The 17913-nt window shown below is 38.8% G+C and overlaps 1 non-coding gene across 1 annotated transcript; it reads left to right on the forward strand.

The window, feature by feature from the left end:
• The first annotated feature begins 329 nt into the window (after positions 1–329).
• Positions 330–436, forward strand: LOC148545430 (small nucleolar RNA R71). Its single transcript, XR_015901241.1, has one exon. It is a non-coding gene; the product is annotated as a small nucleolar RNA R71 (small nucleolar RNA).
• Positions 437–17913: the final 17477 nt, after the last annotated feature.

Consider the following 17913-nt stretch of genomic DNA (forward strand, 5'->3'; position numbering starts at 1 on the left):
CAGCATTCACTCCCTCTTGGATTGCTGAAGAGGTGGTGATTGTTGCCACTTGGTTCCTCTCCATCTTCTTGGTGAGGTTAGCAAGCTGCTTGGTAATAAGCTTGTTTTGGGCCAGCAGTGTATCCACATTATTTAGATCAATCACTCCTCTAGTGTTGCCTCTTTCAGAAGCATAGAAGTAGTCATTCTCCGCTACAGTCTCAATGACATCTATGGCTTCTTCAATGGTCTTCTTCTTGTTCAGAGATCCCCCGGATGAATGGTCTACTGCCTTCTTTGATTCATAAGAGAGGCCTTCATAGAAAATGTGTAGTTGCACCCATTCATTGAACATATCTGGTGGACACCTTCTTGTCAGGTCCTTAAAACTCTCCCATGCTTCAAATAGAGTCTCACCATCCTGCTGCCTGAATGTTTGCACCTCAGCTCTCAGCCTGTTGATCCGTTGAGGAGGATAGAATCTTACCAAGAATTTGTTCATCACATCTTCCCAGGTTACTAAACTCTCCTTTGGAAAGGATTCCAGCCATTTAGATGCCTTGTCCTTAAGTGAGAAAGGGAACAGAAGTAGTCTATAGGTGTCAGGATGAACACCATTAGACTTTACAGTATCACATATCCTCAGGAAGGTGGTTAGATGTTGATTTGGGTCTTCTTGGACACTTCCTCCGAATGAACAATTGTTCTGAACAAGGGTGATGAGCTGTGGCTTTAGTTCAAAGTTGTTGGCATGTATGGTTGGCCTTTGGATGCTGCTTCCACAGTTTCTTGGGTTTGGGTTGATGTAAGAACCCAGAACTCTTCTCTCTTATCCAGCCTGATGCGCTGGACCTTCTCTTCCATGGCTGTGAGCCTCTTCTTCATGATGGTTCTCCATGTTTTCATCCATGTTTGGTTCAAAGTATTCCTCCTCTTCCTCAGCACTAACTACTCTCTTTCCTCTTGCTTCCCTCCTTAATCTAAGGAAGGTCCTCTCAGGTTCAGAATAAAAGGAAGTTGAAGCCCCGCTTCTTCTCCCTGTCATACAACCAACAAGGCACAAGCAAGGAAATAGATGCAGAAAGTACTCTTGTTAAAATTGCTGTTAGTGTGAGTGATGCAATATATCAAACAGTTAGTGGGTTAGTGAACTGACTGGTAAATAACTAAGAAAAAGGAGTAGGGGGAAGGTAGGAAAATAACTAAAACTGAAAGTATTCAACTCAAATAGAAATTTAAATCAAACAAAAGAAAACTTCTCAATCTAGTTATCCTCCAATTTAGTCATTGTTGATACAAAATCAATCCCCGGCAACGGCGCCATAAACTTGATAGCACGGAAACTTGTCTCTTAACAATTTTCCTTCGGCAAGTATTCCGAATTATCGTCAAGTAAAAACTCACAATAGAGTGAGGTCGAATCCCACAGGGATTGATTGGTCAAGCAACTTTAATTAGAGGAATGTTCTAGTTGAGCGAAGCAGAATTTGGTTTGAGAGTTGCAGGAAATTAAATGGCGGGAAAGTAAATAGCAGAAAATGTAAATGCTGGAAGTAAAGAGCTGAAAGTAAATGACGGAAAGTAAATCGCAGAATTGTAAATGGGAATGGGGAAGATGCTCATGAAAGTAAATTGCAGAAATTAAAGAGAATGGGTAAGATCAGAAATGGGGATTCATTGGGCTTAGGAGATGTTGCATTCTCCGGATCAAGTTCATTTTCATCTCTTCCTCAATCAATGCATTCATTGATCTCCTTGGCAATCTTAAGTGATCGAATTCCAATTCCTTGGTAATTCAATCTCTCAAATCTTGATCAATAGCCAATTCCTTAGTCAATTGCTCATGAGAAGAGATGAAGTATGGTCACTGATTATACCACATGCATTCCCAAATCAAGTGTTGGTAGGATTATAGTCACCATAGCCAACCAAACCCAATTTGGTCCAACATGAGAAAGCATTTCTAGCATGATCTCTTCATTCCTCTTCCAAGGTTCAGAAGAGATCCAAGTATGAATAGCTTCTTTTCCAAGATAACTACCCAATTGGATGAAGATTGAAAGCTTTCTAGTAAAATCAAGAGAAAAGATAGAAGAAGAGTAATGAAAATTAGTATTGATCCATCAAATTACAACAGAGCTCCCTAACCCAATGAAAGGGGTTTAGTTGTTCATAGCTCTTGAAATGGAAAACAAAGATGGAGAATACATCATGAAAACTAGAACTAAAAGTGCAGAGTAAATTATACAGAGAGTAGTTCTCAATTTCCAATCCCCCAAAAGGCTCTCTTCTTTCCTGATTCAAAACTACCCCTATATATACTACTCTTCTGATCTTCTAGTTGATTCTTCAAGTCTTGGATATGGGCCTTTAGATCTTGAGTTTGAAGCAGTTATCTTCTGCAGTAGGCTTAGCTTTACTTGCAGAGAGAAAGTGTGAAGTAGGAAGGGTCTTTAGCTCAGGACGTTAGTGGCGTTAACGTTAAGTGAGAGTGTGGGTTCGAGAACGTTAGTGACAATCACCTTTTTCACTAACGTTCCTCACCCAGGGATGATCCACGTTAACTTCAATGTTAGTGGCACTAACGTGACCACTAACGTTGCCTCTTGGTCCTTCGCACACGTTATTGGGACTCACCTTTTCCAATAACGTTGAGAGTCCTCCCTCTCTACGTTAGAGTTCACGTTAACTTAGTTAATATGGCTCTTAACGTAGGCTTGCCAATTCTTCGAGAACGTTAGTGACACTTACCTTTGTCACTAACGTTCCAAGTTGCCCCTACTTCCCACGTTAGAGTCCACGTTAACTAAGTTAACGTGGCTTCTAAAGTGGTAATGATAGCCATCTCCAACGTTAGTGACAAAGGTGAATGTCACTAACGTTGGCTTATCATCTCTTTTATCCATGTTAGCTTCCACGTTAACTAGTTAACGTGGGAGCTAACGTTGCTCATAGTGACTTGTGGTGGTACATCCTAACGTTAGTGACAAAGGTAAGTATCACTAACGTTGGCGATCACTTGCTTTCTCCACGTTGGCTTCCACGTTAACTAAGTTAGTTAACGTGGCAACTAACGTGGCTCATTGTAGCTTGGCCAACGTTAGTGACAAAGGTGAGTGTCACTAACGTTGGCTTATTATCTCCTTTATCCATGTTAGCTTCCACGTTAATTAAGTTAACATGGGAGCTAACGTTGCTCATAGTGACTTGTGGTGGTACTGATGAGTATTTTGGTGAAAAATAAATTTCCTCCAAAACACACAAATCTAACCGGCAAGTGTACCGGGTCGTATCAAGTAATAAAAACTCACGGGAGTGAGGTCGATCCCACAGGGATTGAAGGATTGAGCACGAAGTAAAGAGAACAGGGAATTAAAATGCTGAATCTTAAAGAACACGAAATTATATAGCAGAAACTTAGAATGCAAGAAATGTAAATAGCAGAATCTTAAAGTGCAAGAAATATAAACGGCTGGAATTGAAAAGGGGATTGGGGATTGGATTTGCAGAATTTAAACAAGGAAAAGTAAATTGCATCAAGTAGAGAAGTAGAAGAAGGTTTGGGTTAGATTGGATCTTGAAGCAGAAAAGTAAATGAACATGAAAACAGTAAACAGAAAATGTAAAATTGGGAAATTAGATCTCAGGACCCAGAGACTAGAAAACCAAGTCTAGATCTCAATGCCTTCCTAGATCCAACAAGAAATTGTAATTGAAATTCAAAGAAAGTGGATGAAGAGCAATTAACAGAAATTGAAATCCAATCAAGCAGTAAATAAAGCAGTGAGATCCAAGGTTGAGATTGAAACAGAATTTCTTCAATTCTCCAACCCAAAATCCAAGACAATTGTAATTGAAATTGAAAGCAATAAAACTGAGAGGAAGAGAAGTGAATTCTCCTTCCCCAAGACAAAGAAATTAAAGATCACTCAATATCAAAAGCTCTCCGAAAACTATTATGAAAATTTCAAAAGAAAGCTCCCCGAAGAACTTGAATTCTATCCTATTTATACACCTTCTTCAAATGATCTTCAAGCCTTGAGTTGGGCCTTTGCTCTTGGTGGAATTGGGTTGAAAGAGGCCTTGGTTGATTGCTCTTGAAGTTTGGAGAAGAACCAAAGTGAACCAATTGAACCGGGTTGGAGTTTTGCAAAAGTTGGACCAAAAGTTTGAGCAAAAGTTAGGGGGCTAACTTTTGCCCAAACTTTTCATATCAGCAACTATATCCATCTGATACCAATGTTGGTGCCAAAGTTAGGGGTTTAACTTTGGCCCTAACATTGGCCTTACCTTGTGCACTTGTGGCGCCAACGTTAGCCACCAAGTTAGGGGGCTAACGTTGGCGCAAACTTTTGCTCCTCCCCTTGTGATTTTCATGTGCCAACGTTAGCCTCAAAGTTAGGGGGCTAACGTTGGCGCAAACTTTTGGTGCCCAGGGAGGTTTTCTTCATGCCAACGTTAGCCTCAAAGTTAGGGGTCTAACGTTGGCGCAAACTTTTGGTGCCCAGGGATGATTTTCTTGTGCCAACGTTAGCCTCAAAGTTAGGGGGCTAACGTTGGCGCAAACTTTTGGTACCCAGGGAGTGATTTTCATCATGCCAACGTTAGCCTCCAAGTTAGGGGCTAACGTTGGGGCTAACTTTTCACCCAAAAGTTTGTGCAAAAGTTTGAGGCTAACTTTAGGTCCAGCTTTTTGCTTCCTGGTTCAATTTCACTTATTCCATTGTCTTCTCTTTACTCCTAGCTATGCCTTCTTGCTTTAACCTTTCTCCAAGCTTTCTTCACCTATCATTAATCAACCAAACACATCAAAGCTATGCTTAAAATCATGAGATATTCATTCTTTCATAATATGTGACAATTATAGTATAAAACCTCATGAAATAGCATGAATTCATACATGGTTGATTAAATCAAAGGAAACATGAAAATCTAGCTAATTGGCTTGCTTGTAGCTCAAGAAAGTGCATAATTCTAATGAAAACAAAAGAAAAAGACTAGTTAAAATAGGCTAAGATGACTTGTCATCACAACACCAAACTTAAAGCTTGCTTGTCCCCAAGCAAGAAAAGATTTATTGAGAAGAAAGAATGAAATGGAAGAGGATGTTCATGCTAGCAAAGTATTATTGATAGTTCATGGGATTTTGTGTGGATATGTAAATACTTACTTCTTACTGACTCCTAGGCTTAGAAAGTCTCCTTCAAGCTTCAAGTAACATACTGCTATGACCTCTCATTATTCTTTTATCCTTGGCTATTACTTTGTTTATAAGCTTTATTTGAGTGTCATGTGTAGCAAGTTCATTTTCTTTTCTTTATACTTGACACATTATTCACCATAGACACTTGGCTCACATTCCTTCTTAAAACATTGATGCCCAGCACCTCTTTGGGTTACTAAATGCTTTGTAGTTAGGTTGGTCTTGATAGTGGACTTTCAGCTGATGATCCCGGATTAGTTAACCCAAGTCACCGAGTGTTGATGCACTCCTAAGAGCTTACTAATCCAAGCAGATCCTAGTACAAAGACACCACAGTCATATATTTTAAAGTTCAAGCTATTGGTGTCCAGCTTTGTTTCTTTTTGTTTCCTTTTGTTCTGCCACTTTTTGGCTATCTCTTTTCTTTCCTTCTTTTTGTTTTTCTTTCTAACCAAGGAAATTTTTTTTTTATTTAATTGAGATTCATAGACAGTAGGCCACTCTTTACTTAGAATGAGATATCCTAGCTCTTTATTCACTAAAAGTGAGCTATTATACAACCACACATATACCACCATTTACTTTTATTCTACTTCTATCTAACAGAGACTATCTTGCTTCACATTCAAACTTTTCTTTTATTGAACTTAAAGATGCAGGGGACAACACATGCTTCTTGTTAAGCGAAAGTAAACACACAAGCACACACATAAACTAGCCTACTTATTTTAAAAGAAACAAACATAATGCAAAGATTTTTAATTAAAAGAACTACTTAAAGATGCAAAGACAACTTAGAACAGATAGAATGCATGCTTTTTTCTTTGTAGTGATGAACAAGGAGTAAGTCCACCTTTCATTTGTCATGCTTTTTCTTTCTCCTTTCATACACTTGGTTGCTAGTGTTCCCACCATCCGTGTTTGGTGTCTCTTGGCCTCGCCAGAATCCAGCCTTATTCATATCCTCATCTACTCTATCTTCAAGTCTCATAGCATTGCTTACCTCTACCTCACTTCTCTTTTTGAAGAATTCATCAAAGGTTGGGATAGCTGGATCCATGTTGTGCAAATGTTCTCCAATATAATTCAGTTTGATTTGGCTATTGATGTTGTAATCGGCTTGTACTCCATACCTTGCATCTTGGAGTGTTGTGAACTCTTTGAGAGCCCTCAAGTTTTCAGCTTGCATTTGTTCCAACTTCCCAAAAGATTCATGAGATTGAAAAGCATGTTCTTCTTGCATCACAAGGAATCTTGACTCGAATTCACTTTGTTTGTTCATTATTCTTAGCTCCCTTTCTTCTTGTGCTTGTTGGTTTTTCATGTACAGAGAATGGTATTCCTCTTGCCTTTCTTGGATTCTCGTGTACTGTTGTGACAATCTTCCTATTGCTTCTTGCATTTGAGTCATATCCATATTACCATGTGGGAAAAAGTGTGGCTGTTCCTCCTCCTCTTGTGGCTCTTCTTCTATGTGTAGCTCATCTTCTTCCATTGGTTCTTCTCTTTCCCTTCTTTCATGTGGTCTTCGGCCTTGATGTGCTTCAAGGGGCATCATCATTCGTTCAATGGTTATGGGCATGCCTTGGCTTAACCACATTGGATTCTCCTCCTCCATTGGAACTTTAGCCTTTGCACACAACCTCCAAATGGTACTCGGATAGTATAACCAAGATCCGGCCGAATTCTTTTCAGCCAGCTTTTGAATGTCTTTTGCAGGGATTTCATGAACTCTTATCTCTCCTCCCACAATGATGCAATGCAGCATCACGGCTCTCTCCCTGTTAACTTCTGAGGTGTTCACTGTGCCCAGAATTGATCTTTTCATTGACTCATACCATCCTTTTGCTTCCGGGGTGAGGTTACATCTCTTCAGGTACTTATATCTGTTCTTGTTATCTCCTTCCTACTCTGAGTTCTCCATACAAATGTCTCTCACAATCTCCTCATAATCCTGATCCTCATTCAATCTTTGTTGGTATCCCGGTTCACTAAAGCGGACTGACTTTAGTTTCAAGACTTTCTTGATTGCATCTGGGCTAAAGTCTACTTCCACCCCCCGCACATAGCTCTTGTACGTTGGGGGCTCACGCATGTCAAGCCTTGGGACATTTGCATAGAATTCTCTTATGATATTGGCATTGATTCGGATGGCTGGTGATGCAAGTTCCTCCCACCTCCTCTTCCGAATTTTGTCCTTCATTTCTTGACATCCATCATCCGGCAACAAGAATGGAATTTCAGGATAGATTCTTTTCTCGTTCATCCATTGAATTTGCATTTGATGAAACCAAGACTTGAATCTCCGTTGGTCATATTCATGTGTGTCTTCCTCCACCATGGGATCTTTCCCTTTTCTTCGTTTGGTTCTTGAGGAGGAGGCCATGATCATTTGGTTGGTTGAGTCTTGTGAGGTTAGAAGGAGTGTGAAGAATGTTGGAGAGTTTGATGTGTGTTTGGAGCAAAAGGAAATTGAGACCGAACTTGCTGTGACAAGAAATGATGAAGAGAAGTTTAAATGGTTGGAGTTTAAAGTAAGAGAAATGTTGCACAGAGCTTGTTATGTTGAGGAGTGATGAGGGGAGTGAAGTTTCCAAGGTTGGAGTGATTCGGTCATGTGCATGGCTTGAAGGTGGTATGCTTTTAAATGAGCAATGAAGGGCTGGGATGCAATTAGACTTATGGAGATCAAATGTATGCATGTAAGGATGAATGAAGACAAAGTTTGCTCCTTCCCTTGCCTTTGCCGTGATCATTCTCAAGGAGTGGCAGATTTCTTTTTCGAGGCATGTGATGGGATTTTGTCCTCATGCTATGCTTTCCTTTGTCTTGTCTTTTTCTTTGAAGATTCTTTGACCTCCTAGTCACCACAACAAGACAACATACATTAGTTTTATCCAACCGTAGCAAGGGTGTTCTTTTTATTAATACTATGTGAACCATCAATTCTTATATCATTTGAACCGTGACACTCTCCTTTGAGGACACCAAACTTAATATTTGGTCATATATAAAGAAAATGAGTATCTTCCTCCAATTAGTGAGATTCAAATGTTAAATGTTCATAAGAATTGTTTTCATCATACTTTCTTTTTCTCCCCCCCCTTTTTTTTTTCATGAAGGATCAATTGTATCCCTAAATCGGTGCATCAAGGTTGATGAACACCAAACTTGTTTCTTGTCAAAGGGTACATCATAATTAATGCCTTCATTACCGGAAAAGAATTTTTCCATTTATAAAATTTTGGAAAACAACAATTGTATGATTATTGATGCATGAGTTTCTACTTTTCATGAAGCTATGTGGACACCAAACTTAGCTTTTTGCATTATAGATAGAACTAATTAATCATTTTATTAAAATAACTATGGAAAGAAAACTACCTCAGGTTGGGTTACCTCCCAACAAGCGCTCTTTTATTGTCACTAGCTTGACATCTTGCTCTTTGATTATGGAGGCTGGAAATCATAATGCCTCAGTTTTTCTCCTCTTGCTGTAGGATTCCTTTCCTCCATGACCTGCACAATCACAAACAATCCAAATGAAAATTGGATATTCTCATGCCAGAATGTAGTCAGAGGATTAGTTGACACCATGTGTCAAACAGTTGGTAAACTTGAGAGATTAATGAACGAAAATCACTTCTCTCGTTTATTTATCAAGCTATGAGAATCATATTCAGCAAGATAAACCAAGAAAACTTCACTTTATTGCTAAAGTGAGGTTTCAATTAGCTCAGGCAAAAATTCAAACAGTTAGTGTGTCAGTCAAAAATTAAAGAAAAAGTGCTTGATCTAAACTGCCACTTCACTTAATCATTGTCAATCTAATCAATCCCCGGCAACGGCGCCAAAAACTTGATGAGTATTTTGGTGAAAAATAAATTTCCTCCAAAACACACAAATCTAACCGGCAAGTGTACCGGGTCGTATCAAGTAATAAAAACTCACGGGAGTGAGGTCGATCCCACAGGGATTGAAGGATTGAGCAATTTTAGCTTAGTGGTTAATTTAGTCAAGCGAATCAAGATTTGGTTGAGTGTTTTGTGATTTGTAGAAATTAAATTTCATGGAAGTAAAGAGAACAGGGAATTAAAATGCTGAATCTTAAAGAACACAAAATTAAATAGCAGAAACTTAGAATGCAAGAAATGTAAATAGCGGAATCTTAAAGTGCAAGAAATGTAAACGGCTGGAATTGAAAAGGGGATTGGGGATTGGATTTGCAGAATTTAAACAAGGAAAAGTAAATTGCATCAAGCAGAGAAGTAGAAGAAGGTTTGGGTTAGATTGGATCTTGAAGCAGAAAAGTAAATGAACATGAAAACAGTAAACAGAAAATGTAAAATTGGGAAATTAGATCTCAGGACCCAGAGACTAGAAAACCAAGTCTAGATCTCAATGCCTTCCTAGATCCAACAAGAAATTGTAATTGAAATTCAAAGAAAGTGGATGAAGAGCAATTAACAGAAATTGAAATCCAATCAAGCAGTAAATAAAGCAGTGAGATCCAAGGTTGAGATTGAAACAGAATTTCTTCAATTCTCCAACCCAAAATCCAAGACAATTGTAATTGAAATTGAAAGCAATAAAACTGAGAGGAAGAGAAGTGAATTCTCCTTCCCCAAGACAAAGAAATTAAAGATCACTCAATATCAAAAGCTTTCCGAAAACTATTATGAAAATTTCAAAAGAAAGCTCCCCGAAGAACTTGAATTCTATCCTATTTATACACCTTCTTCAAATGATCTTCAAGCCTTGAGTTGGGCCTTTGCTCTTGGTGGAATTGGGTTGAAAGAGGCCTTGGTTGATTGCTCTTGAAGTTTGGAGAAGAACCAAAGTGAACCAATTGAACCGGGTTGGAGTTTTGCAAAAGTTGGACCAAAAGTTTGAGCAAAAGTTAGGGGGCTAACTTTTGCCAAAACTTTTCATATCAGCAACTATATCCATCTGATACCAACGTTGGTGTCAAAGTTAGGGGTCTAACTTTGGCCCTAACGTTGGCCTTACCTTGTGCACTTGTGGCGCCAACGTTAACCACCAAGTTAGGGGGCTAACGTTGGCGCAAACTTTTGCTCCTCCCCTTGTGATTTTCATGTGCCAACGTTAGCCTCAAAGTTAGGGGGCTAACGTTGGCGCAAACTTTTGGTACCCAGGGAGTGATTTTCATCATGCCAACGTTAGCCTCCAAGTTAGGGGCTAACGTTGGGGCTAACTTTTCACCCAAAAGTTTGTGCAAAAGTTTGAGGTTAACTTTAGGTCCAGCTTTTTGCTTCCTGGTTCAATTTCACTTATTCCATTGTCTTCTCTTTACTCCTAGCTATGCCTTCTTGCTTCAACCTTTCTCCAAGCTTTCTTCACCTATCATTAATCAACCAAACACATTAAAGCTATGCTTAAAATCATGAGATATTCATTATTTCATAATATGTGACAATTATAGTATAAAACCTCATGAAATAGCATGAATTCATACATGGTTGATTAAATCAAAGGAAACATGAAAATCTAGCTAATTGGCTTGCTTGTAGCTCAAGAAAGTGCATAATTCTAATGAAAACAAAAGAAAAAGACTAGTTAAAATAGGCTAAGATGACTTGTCATCAGGTACATCCTAACATTAGTGACAAAGGTAAGTGTCACTAACGTTGGCGATCACTTGCTTTCTCCACGTTGGCTTCCATGTTAACTAAGTTAACGTGGCAACTAACGTGGCTCATTGTAGCTTGGCCAACGTTAGTGACAAAGGTGAGTGTCACTAACGTTGGCTTCTCTTTTTCTTGCCAACGTTAGAGTCCACGTTAACTGAGTTAACGTGGCTCTTAACGTTGCCACTTATGAGCATGGTCCAACGTTAGTGACAAAGGTGAGTGTCACTAACGTTGGCCTTATTTCTTTCTTCCACGTTAGAGTTCACGTTAACTTAGTTAACGTGACTCTTAACGTGGCCTATGATGGCTTTCGAGGACGTTATTGGCAATTAATTTTCTCATTAACGTTGCAAGCTAGCTCCCATTCCACGTTGGTGGTCACGTTAGTTAGACTAACGTGGCTGCTAACGTGGCTCTTTCTTGCTTCCTTTGTCCTGAAATCAAGCAATAAAGTGCATCAAAGTTCTAATCCACATCATGAGACATGCATCATCCTATTTGTCATCTAATTCATGGAAAATTCTCAAGAATTCATGTAAAGTGCTCAATGTATGCTTAAATCAAGATGTAAGTGAAATTCTACCCAAAAGTTGCTTATTTCCTAAGAAAATGCATGAAACTACCCTAAAACAGTAAAGAAAAGGTCAGTAAAACTGGCCAAAATGCCCTGGAATCACCCAACCCCCAATTCGGTCCAACATGAGAAAGCATTTCTAGCATGATCCCTTCATTCCTCTTCCAAGGTTCCGAAGAGATCCAAGTATGAATAGCTTCTTTTCCAAGACAACTACCCAATTGGATGAAGATTGAAAGCTTTCTAGTAAAATCAAGAGAAAAGAAAGAAGAAGAATAATGAAAACTATTATTGATCCATCAAATTACAACAGAGCTCCCTAACCCAATGAAAGGGGTTTAGTTGTTCATGGCTCTGGGAATGGAAAACGAAGATGGAGAATGCATTCTGAATGTAAAACTAGAAGTTGCAGAGAAAGTAAAATTATACAGAGAGTAGTCCTCTCTATCCAAAAGCTTCTCTCTAGTTCAAAACTACTCCTATATATACTACTTTTCTGATCTTCCAGTTGGCTCTTCAAGTCTTGGATATGGGCCTTTGGATCTTGAGTTGAAGCAGTTTGGAATCTTCAGTAGGCTCAGCTTTACTTGCAGAGAAAGTGTGAAGTAGGCATGGACTTTGGCTAGGACGTTAGTGGCGTTAACGTTAAGTGAAAATGTGGGTTCGAGAATGTTAGTGACGATCACCTTTTACACTAACGTTCCTAGCCCAAGATGAGTTACGTTAACTTCAATGTTAGTGGCAATGACGTGACCACTAACGTTGCCTCTTGGTCCATCGCGAGCGTTATTGGCATTTACCTTTGCCAATAACGTTGCCCTTAGCCCCTTTTTTTTACGTTAGAGTCCACGTTAGTATAACTAACGTGGCTCTTAACGTGGGTGTAACAACCCTGATTTTTGAGTATGCGAGATCTTTTCCGAAGGCACGGAATCCTCCGGAAGATCAGTAAAGGGAGAACCTCTGATATATCATCAAGTATCTCAATATTCATTGTCATTATGTCATCTTTAAGATAGAACCTTTTCTGAGGCACTTTCGATAATGTAGTCAGGAAAAACCTAGTTTTTGAACCATATCGGTTAGGAGTTTTGAATCGATTTTTCGTAAATAGTCTCAATTTGATGAACCGGACTCGATTCATGAGAGAAGAGAGATAATATGATAATATCATCATTATATGAGCATTAGAATCTTCTTAAATGATATTATAAGGTTACCTGGTCAGTTTTAGTTAAAAACAGAAAACCGGTTTAACCAGGTTCACAATTTACTAGTGCAGCTTAGCACCAGCACTCTCTGATGACATATGATCGTGCAGAGGATTAGTAGATGACCTTCCACCTTTTGATGACGATCCACCTGACTTGAAATTTGAAGACCTAGAACGTACTTTCCCTTGCTTTAGTAGTTTAGAGGGACTAGGTGTGTATAGATTCTAGGCTAGCCTGGGCGCTAGCTTAGGGACTTCTTGAACAGGTCAGGACCTGGGATGTTGTATGTATATATATGTATATAGTTATTATCTAGCTATGTCTAGGGGTGTTCTAACTAAAAGTCTATACTCTAATAAAGGCTGGATCACCGAATATTGTCAACTGCTTGTGATGTATTTATGTGTGGTTGTTTATAATTGTTTTATATATTATCAGTTGTGAATTGATTATGAATGATACTGTTTGTTAATTCAAACGTTTTTAAAAAAAAGTACCTTGTAAAATAACTACGCTTTTAACAACGAATCAGACTCATATAATAAATAATAGATAATAATTAGGAAGACAAGTTGGTAGCGCTTAGTTTGTAGTATGATCATGACGTAGCAGAAATTGGGTCGTTACAATTTGGTATCAGAGCAGTTCGTTCCCAGTAGAGCCTGGGGAGTGGACTGACTATGCTTCATTGCATACTCTGCTTGTGTGTCTCATGCTGTTAGGGTATCTTTAAGATACATTTGGCATGAATGTCTATGAGTGCTCATTTTAAGAATGTTCGTACTTAACTTGAGATATTAAGACTGATCACCTTAATGTTGATTGTTTGTTGCGGATAAGACCTCAATGACTGTGAATAGGCATGGTTTAATCGAGATCCGAACGACAAATCGATGTAAGACCAGCTATCCTAATAGCTGTTATGATATACATGGCAATGACTATGTTAGATTTGGATGCTGTAAGGAACGGACCTACCTCTTCATCAGGATGGCTTGAAGAAAGTAGATCACTTGAAGATGGATTCTGCACGTGGCCGAAATTTTGAGGGCAAAATTTTCTTTTAGGAGGGTAGAATGTAACAACCCTGATTTTCGAGTATGCGAGATCTTTTCCGAAGGCACGGAATCCTCCGGAAGATCAGTAAAGGGAGAACCTCTGATATATCATCAAGTATCTCAATATTCATTATCATTATGTCATCTTTAAGATAGAACCTTTTCTGAGGCACGCTCGATAATGTAGTCACGAAAAACCTAGTTTTTGAACCGTATCGGTTAGGAGTTTTGATTCGGTTTTTTGTAAATAGTCTCAATTTGATGAACCGGACTCGATTCATGAGATAAGAGAGATAATATGATAATATCATCATTATATGAGTATTAGAAGCTTCTTGAATGATATTATAAGGTTACCTGGTCAGTTTTAGTTAAAAACAGAAAACAGGTTTAACCGGGTTCACAATTTACTGGTGCAGCTTAGCACCAGCACTCTCTGATGACATATGATCGTGTAGAGGATTAGTAGACGACCTTCCACCTTTTGATGACGATCCACCTGACTTGAGTTTTGAAGACCTAGAATGTACTTTCCCTCGCTTAAGTAGTTTAGAGGGACTAGGTGAGTATAGATTCTAGGCTAGCCTGGGCGCCAGCTTAGGGACTTCTTGAACAGGTCAGGACCTGGGATGTTGTATGTATATATATGTATATAGTTATTATCTAGCTATGTCTAGGGGTGTTCTAACTAAAAGTCTATACTCTAATAAAGGCTGGATCACCGAATATTGTCAACTGCTTGTGATGTATTTATGTGTGGTTGTTTATAATTGTTTTATATATTATCAGTTGTGAATTGATTATGAATGATACTGTTTGTTAATTCAAACGTTTTTAAAAAAAAGTACCTTGTAAAATAACTACGCTTTTAACAACGAATCAGACTCATATAATAAATAATAGATAATAATTAGGAAGACAAGTTGGTAGCGCTTAGTTTGTAGTATGATCATGACGTAGCAGAAATTGGGTCGTTACAATTTGGTATCAGAGCAGTTCGTTCCCAGTAGAGCCTGGGGAGTGGACTGACTATGCTTCATTGCATACTCTGCTTGTGTGTCTCATGCTGTTAGGGTATCTTTAAGATACATTTGGCATGAATGTCTATGAGTGCTCATTTTAAGAATGTTCGTACTTAACTTGAGATATTAAGACTGATCACCTTAATGTTGATTGTTTGTTGCGGATAAGACCTCAATGACTGTGAATAGGCATGGTTTAATCGAGATCCGAACGACAAATCGATGTAAGACCAGCTATCCTAATAGCTGTTATGATATACATGGCAATGACTATGTTAGATTTGGATGCTGTAAGGAACGGACCTACCTCTTCATCAGGATGGCTTGAAGAAAGTAGATCACTTGAAGATGGATTCTGCACGTGGCCGAAATTTTGAGGGCAAAATTTTCTTTTAGGAGGGTAGAATGTAACAACCCTGATTTTCGAGTATGCGAGATCTTTTCCGAAGGCACGGAATCCTCCGGAAGATCAGTAAAGGGAGAACCTCTGATATATCATCAAGTATCTCAATATTCATTATCATTATGTCATCTTTAAGATAGAACCTTTTCTGAGGCACGCTCGATAATGTAGTCACGAAAAACCTAGTTTTTGAACCGTATCGGTTAGGAGTTTTGATTCGGTTTTTTGTAAATAGTCTCAATTTGATGAACCGGACTCGATTCATGAGATAAGAGAGATAATATGATAATATCATCATTATATGAGTATTAGAAGCTTCTTGAATGATATTATAAGGTTACCTGGTCAGTTTTAGTTAAAAACAGAAAACAGGTTTAACCGGGTTCACAATTTACTGGTGCAGCTTAGCACCAGCACTCTCTGATGACATATGATCGTGTAGAGGATTAGTAGACGACCTTCCACCTTTTGATGACGATCCACCTGACTTGAGTTTTGAAGACCTAGAATGTACTTTCCCTCGCTTAAGTAGTTTAGAGGGACTAGGTGAGTATAGATTCTAGGCTAGCCTGGGCGCCAGCTTAGGGACTTCTTGAACAGGTCAGGACCTGGGATGTTGTATGTATATATATGTATATAGTTATTATCTAGCTATGTCTAGGGGTGTTCTAACTAAAAGTCTATACTCTAATAAAGGCTGGATCACCGAATATTGTCAACTGCTTGTGATGTATTTATGTGTGGTTGTTTATAATTGTTTTATATATTATCAGTTGTGAATTGATTATGAATGATACTATGTGTTAATCCAAACGTTTTTAAAAAAAAAGTACCTCGTAAAATAACTACACTTTTAACAACGAATCAGGCTCATATAATAAATAATAGATAATAATTAGGAAGACAAGTTGGTAGCGCTCAGTTTGTAGTATAATCATGACGTACCAGAGATTGGGTCGTTACAGTGGGCATGCCTTAGCCTCGAGAGCGTTAGTGACACTTACCTTTGTCACTAACGTTCCAAACGCCCCTTCTCACGTTAGTGCCACACGTTAATTGTCTTAACGTGGCCACTAACGTGGTGGTGATTGCCATCTCCAACGTTAGTGACAAAGGTGAGTGTCACTAACGTTGGCTCATCAATTCTTTCCTCCACGTTAGCTTCCACGTTAATGCACTTAACGTGGTAACTAACGTGGCTCATAGTGGCTTAGCCCAACGTTAGTGACAAAAGTGAGTGTCACTAACGCTGGCGATTCCTTGCTCCTTCCATGTTAGAGTTCACGTTGTTAACGTGGCTCTTAACGTAGCCAATATGGGCTTAGTCCAACATTAGTGACAAAGATGAGTGTCACTAACGTTGGCATTATCTTCCTCTTCCACGTTAGAGTTCACGTTAACTGAGTTAACGTGACTCTTAACATGGCCAATTTCCCTTTTGGAGCGTTAGTGGCACTTACTTTTACCACTAACGCTTGGAGCTTCCTTTTCTTCCACATTAACTACCACGTTAATGTAGTTAACGTGGTAATTAATGTGGGCTATGATGGCTTCGAAGACGTTATTGGCGATTACTTTTCTCATTAACGTTGCAAGCTAGCTCCCATTCCACGTTAGTGGTCACGTTAGTTAGACTAACGTGGCTACTAACGTGGCTTTTCCTTGCTTCCTTTGTCCTGAAATCAAGCAAATAAAGTGCATCAAAGCTCTAATCCAAGTTTGAGTCATGCATCATCCAATTTGTCATTAAATTCATGCATAATTCTCATGAAATCATATAAAATTCACAATGTTTGCTTGAATCAAGATGTAAGTGTAATTCTACCCAAAACTTTCTTATTTCCTAAGAAAATGCATGAAACTACCCTAAAACAGTAAAGAAAAGGTCAGTGAGACTGGCCAAAATACCCTGGCATCACAACACCAAACTTAAAGCTTGCTTGTCCCTAAGCAAGTACTGGAACAAGAGAATGATGAATGAAATGACAAGAGAAATGAATCATTATTGTGGAAGTCATGTCCTTGGTTTTATGGGGTTTCATGTATAGCAACTTAGGTTCATTCCTTTACTGGCTTTCAGACCTTTATCATGCCCTGGAGTACTCATTTGATTGCACCCTTTTAGACTTTTATTTGTTGACCCCTTTGTCTTTTCAAGGTTTATTGCATCCTTAGGCTAAGTGCTCTGTGAGGGGACGACTCTTTAAAATAAGCTTTCAGCCAACACTCACGAACTAGTTGGTTCAAGGTGCTAGGTGTTGAGACACCCCTAAGGACTTACTCCCTCAAGTCTCTCTCCCCCATACATGCACACCACAGGCACATAGTTTGTTATTTTCTTTCCTTGAGGCCTTGGTGTCCAGCACCTCTTTGGGTTACTAAATGTTCTGTAGCAAGGTTGCTCTTGATAGTGGATTTTCAGTTGATAATCCTGAGTTAGTTAACCCAAGTTACCAAGTGATGAAGCACTCCTAAGAACTTATTCATCCAAGCAGATCCTTGGTACAAGAGCACCACAGACACATCCCTCAAGATTCAAGCCCCTGGTGCCCAGCCTTATTCTTTATCACTTTTCTTTCTTTTTCAACTCTTATTGTTCTTTTCCTTTTTCTTATTAGGATCTTATTATTTAGCTAGTCTCATGGGGTGTGTTTCAAGCATATGATTCAGGACAGATAGTTACCTTCCTACCTTGTTGGTGAACCAACTTATTAGCTAAGTGATTACTACACCACAAATTTAAGGACCCACTTCACAACTTGAACATCACTCTGGTCTTTTCATAACATCTCTTTTTATTTGGATTAAA

Source organism: Arachis ipaensis, chromosome B9 (assembly GCF_059453495.1).
Source record: "Arachis ipaensis isolate K30076 ecotype BB chromosome B9, ASM5945349v1, whole genome shotgun sequence".
NCBI classification, from domain to species: Eukaryota; Viridiplantae; Streptophyta; class Magnoliopsida; order Fabales; family Fabaceae; genus Arachis; species Arachis ipaensis.